The sequence below is a fragment of the Taudactylus pleione genome, unplaced genomic scaffold (genome assembly GCF_031769625.1).
Source record: "Taudactylus pleione unplaced genomic scaffold, aTauple2 ptg000109l, whole genome shotgun sequence".
Classification (NCBI taxonomy): domain Eukaryota; kingdom Metazoa; phylum Chordata; class Amphibia; order Anura; family Myobatrachidae; genus Taudactylus; species Taudactylus pleione.
The window spans coordinates 9154006-9175728 of record NW_028284511.1 but is presented as its reverse complement, the minus strand read 5'-3'; the positions used below and the strand labels follow the sequence as shown (position 1 = coordinate 9175728).

The 21723-nt window shown below is 44.2% G+C and overlaps 1 protein-coding gene across 1 annotated transcript in view; it reads right to left on the bottom strand.

The window, feature by feature from the left end:
- CDHR5 (cadherin related family member 5) overlaps nt 1-21723 on the bottom strand; it is a 128924-nt gene that overhangs the window by 37548 nt on the left and 69653 nt on the right. The window lies entirely within an intron of this gene.

Below are 21723 nucleotides of genomic sequence, written 5' to 3'. Positions count from 1 at the left end.
TTTTATTCAATATTCTTTTATTAATTTTTGTCATTTGAAAAAAGAACAAATACAATTATCTCAGAAACAATACATATACATTACACATCTTAACCATATACTCTATACAATTATGTACCTAAACACATAATTTTGGAATATTTGCATACCATAATGAAATATCTTGGGAATGGGACCCAAATCTAAACACAGGATGCTTTTATGTTTTATATACACTTTATACACACAGCCTGAAGGTAATTTTATACAATATTTTTTATAATTTTGTGCATCAAAAAAAGTTTGTGTACACAACTACACACATGAAATTCATTTGTTTCATCTACACCTTATACAAAGAGCCTGAAGGTTATTTTATACTATACTTTTAATAATTTTGTGCTTTAAACAAAGTTTGTGTACACTGAACCATCAGAAAGCAAAGGTTTCACTATCAGCCATGCTAAAAATATTCCGTATTTCGGAATATTCCGTATTTCTGAATATTTGGATATGGGAGACTCAGTGTGTGTGTGTGTGTGTGTGTGTGTGTGTGTGTGTGTGTGTGTGTGTGTGTGTGTGTGTGTGTGTGTGTATATATATATTAGGGGTGAGCGGGTTCGGATTTCTGAAATCCGAACCCCCCCGAGCCCCCCCGATCCGAGTCCGATCCGAGTCAGGCTCGACTTTTCCCGCCTGACTCGGATCTGACATCGAGGCAAAACGTCATCATCCCGCCTTCCGAGTCTCGCGGGTTTTGGATCCTATATAAGGTACCCGCGTCGGCGCCATTTTCTCACTCGGCTGTGGACAGTGAAGAGGGAGGGTGGGAGTTAGTGCTGTGTAGTGTAGTGTAGTGTAGTGCTGCTGTTGTCCACTACTTCAAAGTCCATAGGGGCTGGCTGTGTTGTGCTGTGCTGCTGTTGTTAATAGGGGCTGTGTCCACTACTTCAAAGTCCATAGGGGCTGGCTGGACTGTGTTGTGCAGTCAGTTCCAAAGTCCTGTGCAGTGTCCCAGTCCTAAAGGGGTGCTGTAGTGTTGTCCAGGGGGTGCTCTGTCCATCAGGGGTGCTCCCCCCAAGTGCTAAAAAAATAATATATTTTCTGTGTTTGTGAATTGTGTGCGCAGTAGCCGCACGTGCATCAACAAAGTAGTGCCAAGCGTGCGCCTGTGTCATAAGTAAAGGGGCGGCTGGCTTGACCGTTAAGGGTGCTGTAACCCCCGAAAGTACACTCCAGTCCAAACCAAAAAAAAAATTATTTTCTGTGTTTGTGAATTGTGTGCGCAGTAGCCGCACGTGCATCAACAAAGTAGTGCCAAGCGTGCGCCTGTGTCATAAGTAAAGGGCCGGCTGGCTTGACCGTTAAGGGTGCTGTAACCCCTGAAAGTACACTCCAGTCCAAACCAAAAAAAAATTATTTTCTGTGTTTGTGAATTGTGTGCGCAGTAGCCGCACGTGCATCAACAAAGTAGTGCCAAGCGTGCGCCTGTGTCATAAGTAAAGGGCCGGCTGGCTTGACCGTTAAAGGGTGCTGTAACCCCTGAAAGTACACTCCAGTCCAAACCAAAAAAAAATTATTTTCTGTGTTTGTGAATTGTGTGCGCAGTAGCCGCACGTGCATCAACAAAGTAGTGCCAAGCGTGCGCCTGTGTCATAAGTAAAGGGCCGGCTGGCTTGACCGTTAAGGGTGCTGTAACTCCCGAAAGTACACTCCAGTCCAAACCAAAAAAAAAATTATTTTCTGTGTTTGTGAATTGTGTGCGCAGTAGCCGCACGTGCATCAACAAAGTAGTGCCAAGCGTGCGCCTGTGTCATAAGTAAAGGGCCGGCTGGCTTGACCGTTAAGGGTGCTGTAACTCCCGAAAGTACACTCCAGTCCAAACCAAAAAAAAAATTATTTTCTGTGTTTGTGAATTGTGTGCGCAGTAGCCGCACGTGCATCAACAAAGTAGTGCCAAGCGTGCGCCTGTGTCATAAGTAAAGGGCCGGCTGGCTTGACCGTTAAGGGTGCTGTAACCCCCGAAAGTACACTCCAGTCCAAACCAAAAAAAAAATTATTTTCTGTGTTTGTGAATTGTGTGCGCAGTAGCCGCACGTGCATCAACAAAGTAGTGCCAAGCGTGCGCCTGTGTCATAAGTAAAGGGCCGGCTGGCTTGACCGTTAAGGGTGCTGTAACCCCCGAAAGTACACTCCAGTCCAAACCTAAAAAAAAATTATTTTCTGTGTTTGTGAATTGTGTGCGCAGTAGCCGCACGTGCATCAACAAAGTAGTGCCAAGCGTGCGCCTGTGTCATAAGTAAAGGGCCGGCTGGCTTGACCGTTAAAGGGTGCTGTAACCCCCGAAAGTACACTCCAGTCCAAACCAAAAAAAAATTATTTTCTGTGTTTGTGAATTGTGTGCGCAGTAGCCGCACGTGCATCAACAAAGTAGTGCCAAGCGTGCGCCTGTGTCATAAGTAAAGGGCCGGCTGGCTTGACCGTTAAAGGGTGCTGTAACCCCCAAAGTACACTCCAGTCCAAACCAAAAAAAAATTATTTTCTGTGTTTGTGAATTGTGTGCGCAGTAGCCGCACGTGCATCAACAAAGTAGTGCCAAGAGTGCGCCTGTGTCATAAGTAAAGGGCCAGCTGGCTTGACCGTTAAAGGGTGCTGTAACCCACAAAGTACACTCCAGTCCGAACCAAAAAAAAAATTATTTTCTGTGTTTAGCCGCACGTATATATCAAATCGATATAACATAAATGGAGGACCAAACTTTCTCCGATAAAAATAAAATAGAGAAAGATCAAGAACCACTTCCTCCTAGTGCTGAAGCTGCTGCCACTAGTCATGACATAGACGATAACATGCCATCAACGTCGTCTGCCAAGGCCGATGCCCAATGTCATAGTAGAGGGCACATACAATCCCAAATGGCAAAGTTCAGGAAAATGACCTTGAAAAAGACATTTAAATCAGCTGAAGAGAAACGTAAACTTGCCAATATGCCATTTACGACACGGAGTGGCAAGGAACGGCTAAGGTCGATCCCTAGTATGTTCATGACTAGTGGTTCAGCTTCACATGACGATGGAAGCACTCCTCCCACTAAAAAAATCAAAAGAGTTAAGCTGGCAAAAGCACAGCGAAGAACTGTGCTTTCTAAGAAGATATCACAAATCCCCAAAGAGAGTCCAAGTGTGGTGGTGGTTGCGATGCCTGACCTTCCCAGCACTGGACGGGAAGAGGTGGCTCTTTCCACCATTTGCACGCCCCCTGCAAGTGCTGAAAGGAGCACCCACAGTCCACTTGCTGATATGCAAATTGAAGATGTCACTGTTGAAGTACAACAGGATGAGGATACTGGTGTAGCTGGCGCTGAGGAGGAAGTTGGCGAGGAGGATTCTGATGGTGATGTGGTTTGTTTAAATCAGGCTCCGGGGGAGACAGTTGTTGTCCGTGGGATGAAAAAGCCCATCACGGTCATGCCTGGGCAGAAGACCAAACATTCCACCTCTTTGGTCTGGCAATATTTCTATCCAAATCCGGACAACAACTGTCTTGCCATATGTACCATATGTAAAGGTGAAATAAGTAGGGGTAGGGACGTCAACCACCTAGGAACATCCTCCCTTATACGGCACCTGCAGCGCGTTCATAAAAAGTTACTGTCAAGTTCAGAAACTTTGGCTCAGACCGTAAGCAGTCCAGGGACACCTAAATCCCGTTGTCCTGTTGTATCCAAGCGCCTGCAAACCACACCGTCAACTCCCTCCTCGTCAATTTCCTCCTTAGTCAGGATCGGAAGTAGTCCTGCAGGCCATATCACTGGCATGACTGACTCTCCTATCCGGGATTCCTCCGGAGGATCCTGCATTGCTACGCCTACTGCTGCCGCTGCTGCTGTTGCTGCTGCTGCTGGGAGTCGTTCATCATCCCAGAGAGGAAGTAGGAACACCACTACTTTTACTAAACAATTGACCCTCCAACAGTCCTTAGCGAGGAGGATGAAGTACGACAGCAGTCATCCTGAAGCAAAACGTATAACTGAGGCCTTGACTGCTATGTTGGTGTTAGACGTGCGTCCGGTATCCGCCATTAGTGCAGTGGGATTTAGACAATTGATGGAGGTAGTGTGTCCCCGGTTCCAAATCCCGTCTAGATTCCACTTCACTAGGCAGGCGATACCGAGACTGTACAGAAACGTCAGAAAAAGTGTCCTCAGTGTCCTGAAAAATGCCTTTGTACACAATGTCCACTTAACCACGGACATGTGGACAAGTGGAACAGGGCAGACTAAGGACTATATGACTGTGACAGCCCACTGGGTAGATGTATCACCTTACGCAGCAACAGCAGCAGCGTCACCAGTAGCAGCATCTCAGAAACGCCAGCTCGTTACAAGGCAGGCTACGCTGTGTATCACCGGTTTCAGTAAGAGGCACACCGCCGACAACCTCTTAGAGAAACTGAGGGAAATCATCGCCCAGTGGCTTACCCCACTTAGACTCTCCTGGGGATTTGTGATATCTGACAACGCCACCAATATTGTGCGGGCATTACATCTGGGCAAATTCCAGCACGTCCCATGTTTTGCTCACACAATAAACTTGGTGGTGCAGAATTTTCTGAAAAGCGACAGGGGCGTGCAGGAGACGCTTTGGGTGGCCCGAAAAATTTCTGGCCACTTTCGCCATTCAGCGACTGCGTGCCGAAGACTGGAGCGCCAGCAAACACTCTTGAACCTGCCCCGCCATCACCTGAAGCAAGAGGTTGTGACGCGGTGGAACTCAACCCTCTATATGCTTCAGAGGATGGAGGAGCAGCAAAAGGCCATACAAGCCTATACATCCACCTATGACATAGGCAAAGGAGGGGGTATGCACCTGACTCAAGCGCAGTGGAGAATGATTTCCGTGTTGTGCAAGGTTCTTCAGCCCTTCGAACTTGCCACACGTGAAGTCAGTTCAGACACTGCCAGCTTGAGTCAGGTCATTCCCCTCATCAGGCTTTTGCAGAAGCAGCTGGAGAAAGTGAAGGAGGAGCTAAGACGGAGCGATTCCGCTCGGCATGTGGGACTTGTGGATGAAGCCCTTCATTCGCTTTGCCAGGATTCCAGGGTGGTCAATCTGTTGAAATCAGACCACTACATTTTGGCCACCGTGCTCGATCCTAGGTTTAAAGCCTATGTGGTGTCTCTCTTTCCGGCCGACACAAGCCTGCAGAGGTGCAAAGACCTGCTGGTGAACACACTGTCAGCTGAAGCGGAACGTGACACGTCAACGGCTCCTTCTTCATTTTCTCCCGCAACTGGGGCTGCCAGGAAAAAACTTAGGTATCCTAAGCAACCCGCTGGCGGTGATGCAGGGCAGGCAGGACCAAGTTTGGACATCTGGTCCGGACTGAAGGACCTGGCAACAATTTCTGACATGTCTACTGTCACTGCATATGATACTGTCACCATTGACAGAATGGTGGAGGATTACATCGGTGACAGCATCCAAGTAGGCATGTCAGACAGTCCATACCTGTACTGGCAGGAAAAAGAGGCAATTTGGAGGCCCCTGTACAAACTGGCTCTATTTTACCTGAGTTGCCCCCCCTCCAGTGTGTACTCCGAAAGAGTGTTTAGTGCAGCCGGGAACCTTGTCAGCGAAAGGCGTAGGAGGTTGCTTCCACAGAATGTGGAGAAGATGATGTTCATCAAAATGAATTATCAGCTCTTCCAGGGAGACCAGCCTCCAGAAGGTACAGAGGGACCTGTGGTGGTGGATTCAAGTGGGGACGAGTTAATACTTTGTGAGGATGAGGATGTACACACTGAAGAGGGTGAGGAATCGGTGGATGAGGAGGATGAGGATGACATCTTGCCTCCGTAGAGCCAGTTTGTGCAGGGACACATTAATTGCCAGCTTGTTTTGTGGGGGCCCAAACGAACCAATCATTTCAGCCACAGTTGTGTGGCAGACCCTGGCGCTGAAATGATTGATTTGTTAAAGTGTGCATGTCCTGTTTATACAACATAAGGGTGGGTGGGAGGGCCCAAGGACAATTCCATCTTGCACCTCTTTTTTTCTTTGCATTATGTACAGTTTGGGGCCTAGTTTTTCTAACTGCCATCCTGCCTGCCACTGCAGTGTCACTCCTAGATGGGTCACGTGTTTGTGCCGCCCACTCGTGTCGCTTAGCATAGTCATCCAGCTACCTCGGTGCAACCTTTTGGACATAAAAACACTATTGTGAGGTGTGAGGTGTTCAGAATAGACTGGAAATGAGTGGAAATTAAGGTTATTGAGGTTAATAATAGCATAGGAGCAGAAAAACCTACAAATTCTGTGATTTTAGCTGTTTTTATGCTTTTTTTCAAAAAAATACAGATCCAAAACACAAAACCCAGAACCCAAAACACGGAAGGGTGGTTTTGGCAAAACCAATCCAGATCCAAAACACGAAGAAAGATCCAGATCCAAAACCAAAACACAAAACACGAAAAGTGGCCGGTGCACACCCCTAATATATATATATATATATATATATATATATATATATATATATAAACAAAAAGCACTAATCCACGGCACTCACCATTCCTAGATTTGGGGTGCAAAATGGTATGTGACCACATTGTTTAAATAGAAATCACAGGGGCTCTGCACTCACCATAATAACTAATAATAATAATAAACATAATAAACAGTGGGGTGTTAGTTCATGAATTGGGGTGTTAGTTCATGAATTGATCAGTGCATTTAAGCTTGCAGCCCATCGTCACGGGACCCCACTTTACTGCAAGTCCCCACTCCATTGCTCAGAATTATAACATGGACATAGCCATCACATTAGTGTTAAACTCAGGGTATGCTATCAAGGTTTAAAGCTCACAGCAACTTTGCTTTTAAACGTGAGACAGTTACCAAGCACACCTGTTGCAAAGCACCTAGGAAAACAGCTGACACAAGCTAATTACACTAGTTAAAAGGGGTGCATGAGAAAATGTGATAACAAAAATGATTAATTATAAAAATTAATCAAAATAAACAAAACCACATTGTTTAAATAGAAATAGAAAACAAAGCTTAAATCCATTGATCAACTCATGAACTAAAACCCCACTGTTTATTATGTTTATTATTATTATTATTAGTTATTATTGTGAGTGCAGAGCCCCTGTGATTTCTATCTATTCTATTTAAACAATGTGGTCACATACCATATTGCACCCCAAATCTAGGAATGGTGAGTGCCGTGGATTAGTGCTTTCTGTTTATTTTGATTAATTTTTATAATTAATCATTTTTGTGATCACATTTTCTCATGCACCCCTTTTAACTAGTGTAATTAGCTTGTGTCAGCTGTTTTCCTAGGTGCTTTGCAACAGGTGTGCTTGGAAACTGTCTCACATTTAAAAGCAAAGTTGCTGTGAGCTTTAAACCTTGATAGCATACCCTGAGCTTAAAACTAATGTGATGGCTATGTCCATGTTATAATTCTGAGCAATGGAGTAGGGACCTGCAGTAAAGTGGGGTCCCGTGACGATGGGCTGCAAGCTTAAATGCATTGATCAATTCATGAACTAAAACCCCACTGTTTATTATGTTTATTATTATTATTAGTTATTATGGTGAGTGCAGAGCCCCTGTGATTTATATATATATATATATATATATATATATAATTTTTTTTTTTTTTATATATATATTTTCTCTCCTCCCCCCCCTGCGTCCACTATCTAAACCAAGCAAACCATTACATGGTCACATTAGATTAACTCTGAGAAATGTGTTAAATATTCCAAATTGAGCCACTTATACCAAACTTTATCAAACTTGGATTCCATTTGTCTGACCACATAAGAGTACTTCTCGTGGGCCAGGGTGGTATTAACTAACGATATCCATTGTTTAACCACTGGACCTTCCTGGGCCATCCAAGTACAAGCTATACATAATTTAGCCAGGCTGCATAAATTCACAATATATTGTTTAGTGCATATATCCAGCCCATTTTCATCAGCTATGCCCAGTAGACACACATTTGCTGAAAAAACAGCCCTCAGAACTCCAGTATCTGATATAACCCCTATTACCTGAGTCCAAAAATGTAGAACCTGTGGACAATCCCATACCAAATGTAAGAAAGTACAGGCATCTGCCCCATTTTTAGGGCATTTAATGAGTTTGTCCTACCACCAAATTTATGTAAACGCATTGGAGTAATATATACCCTATGCAATATAAACAGTTGTATTTGTTGAAAACTAATGTAAACCGTAGATACCAGTGGGCACTTCAATGCCATTTTCCACATCCTTGCATATGACCCTCAAATCATTCTACTTTTAAGATCCAATAACTCCCCTGAATGATAAGCATCCAGCAGAAAAGAATAAAATATAGATAAAGATCTGCGTGAGTCAGTAGACATTATACACTTTTTTTTATAGAGGAGTCAATAATATCCAGGGGACCCCTGAAAGTTGAGCATACAACGCATGTCTTAACTGAAGAAATCCAAACAAATAAGCAGTGGGAATGCCAAACTCTCGTTGTAACTGCGAGAATGATTTAAATATCCCTGAGGAGTACAGTTGACTCACTGAAACCACTCCTCACTCACTTCAAACCTCGCAGACCTGAATTTCCTTTAATTTGGGCAACATATTAAAGTGCCAAGACATGTGTCTGGATCTAAGCCCCCTTCACCCAACAGCTTCATAGCAAATTTCCAAACTCGAGTCGCCTGGGTAATAAGAGGCATGTTATCACGAAACAACTTATCACTCAACAACATCTGTAATGGTGTATAAAAAACTCCCAGTTGTGCAACCATTAATTTAATTAATCCAGATTTGTAATCCACCACCATAGGGGAGCCCACTGGGCAGCATAATAATTTACACGAAAATGGGATAGCGGAAGTCCACCCCATTTTCTAGGCCTTGTCGGTACGTTAAGCTTTATTCAGACCCGCTTTTCAGCACAAATCAAAGACAAAACCAAACTATCTAACTGTCCAAAAATTGCTATTGGGAGATATAAAGGAGAATTACAGAAAACATACAATAGTTTTGGGAGTATCACCATCTTGATTAAATTAACTTGACCCGTCACAGATAAGGATAGTTTTATCCAGCTTCTCACCTTTGTTTTTAAATATTGCAATTGAGGTTTAACATTCAACTGAATGTAATATTGAGATGTATTTGAAACCTATATATTTAAATTTTTCTACTCACTGTACTGGGAAGGTAGCTAAGGGATTAGCCGGACATGAACCCCTTATTGGAATGATACAAGATTTATTCTAGTTTATTGACAGGCTTGAAAAACTACCATATCGGCTAATAAGATCCAGGACTATGGGCATAGAAAACAAATAATTCTTAATAAACAGCAATAAATCATCTGCATATAATGCCAATTTATCTGTCCATGAGCCCAAATCAAATTCCTGTATACCCTGATGTGATAGTAATAAGCAAGCTAGGAGCTTGATTTCTGTGGAAAACAGTTCCGGTGAAAGAGGACAACCATTTCTTGTTCCACATGCTACTGGAAAGGAGGATGATATACCTGTAAAGCCGTTCACTGATACTCATGCTTTTGGAGCAGAATATAAAAGCTGCACCCATTTTATAAATATGGGTCCTATACCAAAGCTTTTCATAGTCTCCCATAAAACAGCCACTCAACTGAATCAAATGCCTTATTAGCATCTAAAGAAACGATGATTCTTTTTCATGGGTGACCTGAAGATGAGTAAATAAACATCTAAGATTAATGTCTGTGGATTTACCAGGCATGAACCCAGTTTGATCTGGGTGGATTTATCTATTTAGGGAGAGAGAAGGAAAAAACTCTCTTGGATGGGGGCACTCTAGTGTTATTATTTAAGGCATGAACGACAAGAAGTAATAATTAGCTTTTATTAGATATACATTAAAATGCCACCAACAGGTCTGGACCCGTTAATATATAGCCATACTAACAGTCATAAATAATAGACAACGAAAAACAAACAAACACAGAACATAAAAAGACATATAATTACAATGAAAATCACAAAATGTGTGAAGCTGAGTGAAATAGTACCAATGGGTCTCAAATTCTCAATTTCATATAGTGTTCAAACCAAAAGACACAGAAAAATGTCTCTAAGTCCAATAACTATGTGATATTATAGTAGCACAATGGCTGATCAAAATTGCAGCAGACACAAAGACATCAAATGCTCTTCAAAAAAAAGTATATATATATATATATATATATATATATAAATTATATATATATATATATATATATATATATATATATATATATATATATATATATATATAATGGCAATGCATCCAAATTGTAAATTACAACAAAATTCCTAATATATGATGAAATTTTTTCAATTGTAAAGTAAAAGAGGGGGCAAAATAAAATAACCCTAGATGGTCTATTAATTGATATCTAACACAGGTGTGTTATAAAAGGCAGATCACGCACTGGCCGCCTGTATGATTACCCAGGTACTTATAGACAGTAAGATAGGGATGAGAATTCAACTACTTCCTTATGTGGAGTTCACAAAAGCAGCAGCTGCTGCATGCCATTATACTCTTTCATTGAATGGCACGTGAGCGCACTATTTAGTACTCTAAGGGGAGGGAATAAGTATAGTGAGTATCTGCTTTTGGACCACATTCAAAAGAAGGTCCTGGTATAAATAGTGCAGGAGCCTCTAATGGTCGGACCCCAATGAGAGTACTCTTGGCAGCAGCACAGATTACGATTCTATGCTGTGTTATCATTTTAACCTATGATATGATCTCTATTTTTCTATGAGTACTCTCATTGGGGTCCGACCATTAGAGGCTCCTGCACTATTTATACCAGGACCTTCTTTTGAACGTGGTCCAAAAGCAGATACTCACTATGCTTATTCCCTACACTGGGAGTACTAAATAGTACGCTCACGTGCCATTCAATGATAGAGTATAATGGCATGCAGCAGCTGCTGTTTTTGAGAACTCCACATAAGGGAGTAGTTGAATTCTCATCCCTATCTTACTGTCTATAAGTACCTGGGTAATCATACAGGTGGCCAGTGCGTGATCTGCCTTTTATAACACACCTGTGTTAGATATCAATTAATAGACCATCTAGGGTTATTTTGTTTTACCCCCTCTTTTCCTTTACAATTGAAAAAATATCATCATATATTAGGAATTTCATTGTAATTTACAATTTGGATACATTGCCATTATATATATATATATATATATATATATATATACTTTTTTTGAAGAGCATTTGATGTCTTTGTGTCTGCTGCAATTTTGATCAGCCATTGTGCTACTATAGTATCACATAGTTATTGGACTTAGAGACATTTTTCTGTGTGTTTTGGTCTCAACACTATATGAAATTGAGAATTTGAGACCCATTGGTACTATTTCACTCAGCTTCACACATTTTGTGATTTTCATTGTAATTATATGTCTTTTCATGTTCTGTGTTTGTTTGTTAGTTTGTTTGTTTTTCGTTGTCTATTATTTATGACTGTTAGTATGGCTATATATTAACGGGTCCAGACCTGTTGGTGGCATTTTAATGTATATCTAATGAAAGCTAATTATTACTTCTTATCGTTCATGCCTTAAATAATAACACTAGAGTGCCCCCATCCAAGAGAGTTTTTTCCTTCTCTCTCCCTAACTACGTTTAGTTGTACTCTCAAGGGGAGCACCTCCACATTTGATATTCTGTGATACCCACAATTGGGTTTGATATTTATGATTGTGGATTACTTAATTCTTTCTATATTCATAAATCACTTATATATTACTCAATATAAGATCCTGTGCTCAAATTATATTCCCCATTCCCCTTTCCCTGGCTTTTTATGGATTTATCTATTACCTGATTAATCCTAGTTGCTAATATTTTAGCCCAAATCTTGATGTCTGTATCCAATAAGGAAATGGGGTGGTATGATTCAGGCACTTTCTGATCCTTCTCTGGTTTTGGGATTACAATTATAAGCGCTTCCGACATAGGAGCTCATTCAGAGCCACTCGCTACTGGCGGCCACTTGCTCTGAATGTAGGCGTGTTTTTTTTTTGTTTGGTCTCCGGTCGCTCGCAAAGTTGTGGGTGACCACCCACAGCTTGTGCAAGCGGGCTGGAGACCGTCGCGATAATCGCGACCATCGGCCTAGACGAAAACCTGGGGTAGGGTCTAGCTGCCGCAAGGCCAAGTGGACTTCCTGCTCTAATAGAGCAGGAAGTCCACTACTGACATCAATAGTGATGTCAGTTGGACCACCCAACAAACGCCAGGCGTTTCTAAGGGAATGCCTGCATTTGTGCAGCCACCCCGCCCCAAAAAAACGGGGCGAGCTGTCACTCAACATCGACAACCGCCCCAACTTGTTGCGAGCCCCGTAGCGACTGAACTTCAGTTGCTCAGTGGGGCTCGCGCACGCTGGACCCGGTGCATGCGCAGTGCGCAAACATCGGGCCGCTTGTGAGTGGCCCTGAATCAGCTCCATAGACTGTGGAAGAATATCATTATCATATATAAGGTTATAAAGATTCAATAATCAAGGTATATAACATCTGGAATATTTTTTGTAAAAATCAACCAGGATTTCATCCAATCCAGGAGCCTTCCTATTGGGGAAGGAGAGAATTGCCCGTTCTACTTCATCAGATGATATCAGGGAATCCAAAGATTCCCTAGCTGTACTAGATAAAACAGGAAGAGGAATATTGGCTAGATATTTTCCCAGGTTGCTTCCAAATCTACACAATCACCGTGTAGAGTTCATCAAAAACTATTAAATATAGAAAATTATTGCCCCATCTGCATTCCCAAGTCCAAATCCATAACCAAACGGGGGTGATCTGATATCCCTCTGGACTCATAACTAATTACTACCACTCTAAGCACCAATTTAGAAGAAATGAGGGCAAGATCAATCCTAGAGAGTGAATCATGAGTATGTGAAATACAGGAAATGTATTTACTCCTGAGTTTCTCCCCTCCACACATCTATCAGTCCCATGTCTACCACCACTGCAGAAAACTGGCTACCCCTAACACAAAGGGAGCCAGTATTCGGCTTCCAACGGTCCAACAAGGGATCCATCACATTATCAAAGTCCCCAATACAGACAACAGATGTATCTGGAGACTGATCCAGAAATTCAGCAGCTTTTTTAACTATTTCATGAGTATAAAGTGGAGGAACATAAATAGCCAATATAAGCAGGGGTATAGAATTAACCCGAAATTGAATAAAGACATACCATCCCCATATATCCGTTTGCAAAGACTCCATACTGAAACAAACTGTTTTCCTTATAAGAACAGAAACCCTTCTTGACGCCGTTGTATAATAGGAATGAAATGCCCACCCAACCCTCGATTTTTTTAATGACATCTACTTACCGCCTACTAAGTGTGTTTCTGGCATATAATATCTGCTTTATATTTCTGAAGTTGTCAAAGAACCAGAGATCTCTTAATCCTATCATTAAGCCATCTTACATTCCAATTAAAAAATTTAGGGGCATATCCAATTAGCCGCAGGGTTTACCCCGCGGCTAATTGTCGCGCTGGTTGGGATTCAATTAGCAGGGATTCCTCACGAAGGAGTCCCCGAGACCCCGCGCGTGAATCCCTGCTTTCAGACTTTACCTTGCACCTCATGGAGGAGCGAGGTAATATCTGCGGAAAACCAGCCTATTCTGCCTCGTGCAAGTGGTAAAAATAAACTGATTCTGCAGTTCTTGAAGAATCAGTGTGTTCACAAGCGCGAGACCCGAATTAACGGCGCAGGGTAAAAGCTATTTAATTGAATAGCTTAACCCCGCACCGCAGGACTTTTCCCCGACAATTACTCGCGGGTGAATTCCTGCGGCTAATTGGATATGCCCCTTAGTTTGAGACATAACATCCACTTATCAAATTTATAACAGCAGTTTGCTTGATGCAAGGAAGGAGGAGAGAGAGAGGAAGGCGGTGAAAGAGAAGAGAAAAAAAAACACACAAAACACATAAACCAACACATACCTTTTGCCCCCCAAACCCCCCACCCTGTATACCTAGCCCAAACTCTGGTATACCTAAACCCCTTACACGTACCATAGCCTACAAAAAAATAGTGGGGGAGCAATAAATAATGAAGGCCCCTAGACAAGGAATGCTCTCCAGGCATTATTTCCCAAAAGGCCTTCAAATTTATATTTCACACAAATGACATATATTAGCAGCACAAAAAAGGGAAAATAGTAATAATAAATAAATGAATACAAATACCTTAAGCTTAAACATTACAATCACAACTCCAAATATATATATCCCTGAACAACCATTCTGTCACTAATGTGCCAAAAATTCATTTTAACAGATTTACCAACAGTACAAAAACCTAAATAAATATGCACTCCATTTAAAATATCAGTGTATAGTGTGATCATACATATGATTAATATAGTCAATACCTGTGGAAGAAAGAAAAAAAAGTCTTTACTAATTATGTGCAATTTAGTAATATATATGCGAGATTGCAGGTGCTTGGATCTAGCAGAGAGAAGGGAGCTTTTTAGCATAAATTTCTGATTTTGACAAAAACTTTTCATGAACACATTACAAATGACATACAGTAACAGGGAGGAGGTTCCTAGATGGTTAAAGTCCCTACCTTTACTTACTGTGGCTTTACAAACGCTACAGATGGCAAGACAATTGTTGTCAATAGCTGGCTAAAAATAATTCCACACTTAAGAGGTGTATTTTTTTGCCTTATGCCCAGGCATGACAATAGTCTTCTTCTCGTCAAGGGCAAGAATTGCTTCCACTGGTGCCTCATTTACACATACAACATCCTCATCATCAAAATCCTCATTAGCGCCTGTGTCAGCTACACAAATGTCCCCCTCATTCTGCTGCACTTTCACCATAGCATCCTCAATGTCTAGGTCAGCAACTTCTTTACTTGTGCCGGTCATCCTCACATTGGAAGATGGTGCAGAAATGGAGGAAGGAGTATAGTATCAGAAAGGTCAGGATTGTCAAGATCCTGACAAAAACTCTCATTTGTTTGTCTCATGACTTAACTCTGCCACTTGTCCTCTGGATCAGAATATTCTTATTTGTCTGGGAAGTCTGCTCAGCATGCAGGCTGCAAAATCTCCACTGTTAGCATGAATCTGCTATTACTTCCAGGCTGATTATGCACCTGAGTTTCCTTCTGTCTGTGAGCTCTGCAAATTCCTGATTAGAGCAATATGTGCAATCCAAATGTAGTGCTTGTCTTGAACTGCAGAGATTGAAGATGTAATTGATCTCTGTGCATGCTGTTCCCTCTACACTTCCACAGCATGCTAGTACTGCACACCAGAATTCCCTCCAAAACTCAGTATGGGTACAGCCAGAGCCGTAGCTAGACTTTTTGATCCCCTGTGCCAGAAAGATCATTGGCACCCCCCTCATTTTTCAAAGGGACATAATACACCCAAAAAAGGGGAATGGCTTCATGGGGAAGGGCCAGGGAAGAGATAGGGGAGGCCAGGAGATGCTGGGGATGAAATAAGAGGAATCTACAAGTGAGAATGATAATAAACAGAAATTTGACAGGCCCAAACAGTGCCCCCTAACCTGTGGTGCCCTGTGCGATAGCACCGGCCGCACTACCCTAGCTACGGCCATGGGTACAGCCATGTTGAACTCAGTCACCTGACTTTCCTTCACGGCTCAGAGCACTGCTCCCAGACCACCTTACCCCATCAGCCACTCCCTGCAAGACCCATGGACTTCCTGAGGCATGGGTATCCACAGTGTTCTGGTCCCATAGATAGAGCCCACATTCCCATCATTGCCCCCCGTGACAATCCCGTGGACTACTACAATCGCAAAGGATGGCATTTGATTGTCACACAGGCCGTAGTGGACCACAAATACTGGTGAGTACATTTTTAGTAATGAGTGTTTCATATGTACTTTTATTTTATTTTATTTTTTGTATGAAGCAGTGAAAAGAGTGGGAAAGTGAGCAAGAGAAGTTACCCACGGCAACCAATCTGCAGCTACGTATAATTTTATAGAATGCACTTAATAACTGTTACTTCAAAGATGATTGGTTGCCATGGGTCACTTCTCCACTCTTTTCACTACATATTACATTTCCCCCTGTCAGAGGCGTCAGTAGGGTTGGTGTCACCCGTTGCTGTAAAGCACGGTGACACACCCCCTTCCTCCACCAAAAAAAATAAATCGGGACCAAGATGCACAGCTCTGCGAACTCTCCCTCCTTACCAGTCCAGCAGTCACACTGTGCTCCTCCCGGCATTCTGGGTAGACACGAAAAGACAGTCACCCCCCCTTGCAATGCTATGATCGCAATGCAAGATGCGATCATAGCGCTGGGATGCATCTTCCAGCACATGCAGGGACAGGGGGAGCCCGTCCCTTCGATGTGCCAGGAGTGCTGTCAGGGATACTGCGCATGCACAGCCACCATTGCCAGGGGAGGGTTCCCCTGGTAAGTTTTGCGATGTGTTACGCCATCTTCAGATGGTATTAGCTGCGGGGGCCAATCTCTGGAATGCATTGCATTCCGCAAGTTGTTAAATTTAGGAACATTGCATCCCCCATAGAGACCTAAGGAGGAAGTGGTTGCCAGTGGGAATGGAGGAATTGCAGCAGGTATCGGAGATATCTGCTGTGTATTCTCCTGCATACATCTGAGGGAATCTTAATATTTGTGGTTAACCCCCGAAAACTGGTGTTTTTGTGAATTAAGCCACAAATATACAATGATAAATGGGCCTTCTAGAGTTAAGGCCCCCATACATGGTGCGATATAGCAGCCGATCCGACGGATTGGTATGATATAGCTGCTATATTGTACCGTGTGTGGGGTCGTACATCGCAGCTCCAGATCTTACTGCATGTTCACTTGATCTGAGCATGCGATGTACGATCCCATGCAGTGCTATGCGGGTGGGGGGTGCTGGCATATTGGGAGGTCGGCCACACGATCGGTCCGTGTGTGGGGAACGCCCAATATCTTGGATATCGGATCGCAAGTCACATAGGAAGGTGCATATTGCACTCTGTATGGGGGCCTTTACACTCAGCTCCCAACCAACACCCCAACAGCAAACAGAAACACACTCCCCCTGCTTAACACCCCAACATCAGCAGGACCAAAATACACCATTACCAGCCCTACCCACACTTAAGAGGTGTATTTTAGCAGGAAGCTCACTGGGGCTTGCGGCAGACGAGACCCTACCACAAGGGTCTCGTCGCAAGCCCGATGGTCGCGACAATCACGAGCATCACCTGGCCACTCGCAAAAGCTGTCGGTGGTCACCCACAGCTTAGCGAGTGGCCAGGAGGCCGGCAAAAAAAAAAGCGGCCGCCCTCATTCAGAGCGAGCGCTCACTTTTTGCGAGCGGCTCTGAATGAGGTCCTCAATCCATAATTATAACAGTACTTTCTTCATCATGAATAGGCCCCTAAATTTGATCACATCAGTGTGGTGTATTTAATTCTACCATTTACCTTGGCTAATATGATAGACCGTTATCTGCAAGGTAATTATACTGCTAATATACTGATTTTACTTGCTACATACAAGGTGTGAGGATTATGACCATACAAACTGTTTGAATTGCTTAAAACCTCATGACACCTTTGCATCTATTTTTCCAGAGTAACTATGCTGGGATGTAGTCTGGAACCCAACGGTCTAAATGCCGACCGCCGGCTTCCAGACTGCTTTATCCCGACTAGGGACGAATGACAGGCGTCTAAATAAAGACGCCTGTCATTTGCCCGACGTCGGGAGACCGGCGCCCGGCATCCCGATCGAGCGGATGCCAGGCGCCGCAGCAGACAGCCGTGGGGGGGGAGGGTTAGGTTTAGGGCTCCCTGGGGGGACTTAGGGTTAGGCACCCCCGGGAGATTAGGGTTAGGCTAGGGGGAGGGAGGGTTAAGGTTAGGCACCCCCTGGGGGAGGTTAGGGTTAGGCACCCCCCCGAGGGACTTAGGTTTAGGCAGCGGGGAAGGGGGGGTTAGGTTTAGGCACTTAGAGGGGGGGTTAGGGTTAGGCACAGGGGGGGGAGGTTAGGGTTAGGCACCCCTAAGGAGGGTTAGGGGATTTAGATTAGTTTAGTTAATACTTACCTTTAGGACGATCGGGATTTCCTCCTTCGTCGGGCAGCCATGCGGCCGGCGGTAATATATATCACACCCACTATGCTAGTATATAAGCCTTGAATGGTGACATCTACAACATCGATTGTGATAAAAATATAAGCAATATTAGCTGAGCTCTATCATATTAGTAAATAATACACACCGGCAGACAGAGAGATATATAACATAAGTCAGCAATACTTTCTATAAAGATATGTTGTTTTCTATCAAAACTAAATCTCAGCACCTGAGTTGCACCTACAGTATGAGAAGGATACCTGCAGCAGGGAAATTGCAAATACCCCACAGCACACAGAAATATGCGCCGGTTCGCAATAGGCAGTGACTAATAATTAATCTGTAAAAAAAAAATGTTTATTGCATAGTAATCAAATACTCCCAAATTCAATACTAACGCGAAAGTTACAATGTTACTATTCAACATGCATTGATGTCATATATTCAAGTTTGCATACAAATGACAATATAAAAATAGATATCTCAGCATCTCATTAACCACTTGCCTGGCACGGTCGTATCAGATACGACCATACCAGACAGGGCTTTTCCCTGACATGGTCGTATCTGATACGACCAGTCAGGAATGGCCACTAGGCGGCTACGGGAAGTTAATCTTCCCACTGCCGCCTATATCGGAGGGACCTTCTGGTCCCTCTACACCCACGGCTCCCCCTCCTTTGTGTCCCTATCACTGCTGGCCACAGTAATCGGGCACCGTTAGCACCCCCCTTCCGGCGAACTTCCATTGAGGAAGCAGCCAGGGCTCATGTAGCCGCGGCTGCTGCGGTGTCCCGATCACTGTGGCCAGCAGTGAACGGGCAGCCACCCCCTTCAGTGTGAAGCAGCAGCGGCTCTGGTAGCCACCGCTGCTGCTGTGTATTGGAGCCGCCAGCGGAACACCCTCCCGCTGCGGCTCTGGGAACACACAGTGATCAATGTGATCACTGTGTAGAAGCAGCAGTGGCGGCTCTGGTAGCCGCCGCCGCTGCTGCTAAGTATCCGGGCCGCCAGCGGGACACCCTTCCGCTGTGGCTCCGGCACAACAGTGATCACATAGTGATCACTAGCTGAGTAGAAGCAGCAGAGCCGCCGCTGTGCTATGTGTCCGGGCCGCCAACGGGACACCCTCCCGCTGCGGCTCCGGCAGTGATCACATAGTGATCATTGAATGTGTAGAGACAGCAGCGGCGGCTCTGGCTGTTCTAGGTATCCGGGCCACTCCCTCCTGCCTCAGCTGCTCCTCCTCCTCCCCCATGATGCCCATTTTTATAAGGGCCAGGCCGTAATAATACATATATATATATGTGTATATATATATATATATATATACATACCTCCCAACATGACCCTCTCCAGGAGGGACACATTGCTCTGATCCTGGACTTCCCTGGAAAGAGGTGGGGCTACAGCGCAGTTCAAAATTCAATATAGGGGAGTCACACAACTGTCATTTCACACGCTGCCAAACATCACTGGCTGTTGATGTGGCTCCCCTATTTGAATTTTGGACTGTGCTGCAGCCCCACCTCTTACCAAGGAAGTCCAGGACCAGAGCATTGTGTCCCTCCTGGAGAGGGTCATGTTGGGAGGTATGTATATATGTATCTATCTATCTATCTATATATATATATATATATATATATATATATTAGGGGTGAGCAGGTTCAGATTTCTGAAATCCGAACCCCCCCGAGCCCCCCCCGATCCGAGGCCGATCCGAGTCCGGCTCGACTTTTCCCGCCTGACTCGGATCTGAAATCGAGGCAAAACGTCATAATCCCGCCTTCCGGGTCTCGCGGGTTTTGGATCCTATATAAGGTACCCGCGTCGGCGCCATTTTCTCACTCGGCTGTGGACAGTGAAGGGAGGGTGGGAGTTAGGGCTGGCTGGGCTGTGTAGTGTAGTGTAGTGCAGCGTAGTGTTGTGCTGTGCTGTGCTGCGCTGTGCTGCTGTTGTCCATAGGGGCTGTGTCCACTACTTAAAAGTCCATAGGGGCTGGCTGGACTGTGTTGTGCAGTCAGTTGTCCATAGGGGCTGTGTCCACTCCAAAGTCCTGTGCAGTGTCCCAGTCCTAAAGGGGTGCTGTAGTGTTGTCCAGGGGGTTCTCTGTCTGTCAGGGGTGCTCCCCCCAAGTGCTAAAAAAAAAAAATGTCTGTGTTTGTGAATTGTGTGCACTGTGGCTGCACGTGCATCAACAAAGGAGCAGCGCCAAGCGTGCGCCTGTGTCCCATAAGTAAAAGGCCGGCTGGCTTGTCCGTTAAAGGGTGCTGTAACCCCCAAAGAGCACTCCAAACAAAATAAAAAAATATATTTTTTTGTGCTTGTGAATTGTGTGCGCAGTAGCCGCACGTGCATCAACAAAGTAGTGCCAAGCGTGCTCCTGTGTCCCATAAATAAAGGGCCAGCTGGATTGACCGCTAATGGGTGCTGTAACCCCCAAAGGGTACTCCAAACAAAATAAAAAAATGTTTTCTGTGTTTGTGAATTGTGTGCACTGTGGCTGCAAGTGCATCAAAGAAGGAGCAGCGCCAAGCGTGCGCCTGTGTCCCATAAGTAAAAGGCCAGCTGGCCAACAAAGTAGTGCCAAGCGTGCGCCTGTGTCATAAGTAAAGGGCCGGCTGGCTTGTCCGTTAAAGGGTGCTGTAACCCCCAAAGTACACTCCAAACAAAATAAAAAAATATTTTCTGTGTTTGTGAATTGTGTGCGCAGTAGCCGCACGTGCATCAACAAAGTAGTGCCAAGCATGCGCCTGTGTCCCATAAATAAACGTCCGGCTTGATTGACCGCTAAAGGGTGCTGTGACCCCCAAAGGGCACTCCAAATAAAATTAAAAAAAAATTTCTGTGTTTGTGAATTGTGTGCGCTGTGGCTGCACGTGCATCAACGAAGGAGCAGCGCCAAGCGTGTGCCTGTGTCTCATAAGTAAAAGGCCGGCTGGCTTGTCCGTCAAAGGGTGCTGTAACCCCCAAAGGGCATTCCAAACAAAATAAAAAAATATATTTTTTTGTGTTTGTGAATTGTGTGCGCAGTAGCCGCATGTGCATCAACAAAGTAGCGCCAAGCGTGAGCCTGTGTCCCATAAGTAAAAGGCCAGCTGGCTTGTCCATTAAAGGGTGCTGTAACCCCCAAAGGACACTCCAAACAAAATAAAAATATATATTTTTTTGTGTTTGTGAATTGTGAGCGCAGTAGCCGCACGTGCATCAACAAAGTAGTGCCAAGCGTGCGCCTGTGTCATAAGTAAAGGGCCGGCTGGCTTGACCGTTAAAGGGTGCTGTAACCCCCAAAGTACACTCCAAACAAAATAAAAAAATATTTTCTGTGTTTGTGAATTGTGTGCGCAGTAGCCGCACAAGCATCAACAAAGTAGTGCCAAGCGTGTGCCTGTGTCATAAGTAAAGGGCCAGCTGGCTTGTCCACTAAAGGGTGCTGTAACCCCCAAAGTACACTCTAAACAAAATAAAAAAATATTTTCTGTGTTTGTGAATTGTGTGCGCAGTAGCCGCACATGCATCAACAAAGTAGTGCCAAGCGTGCACC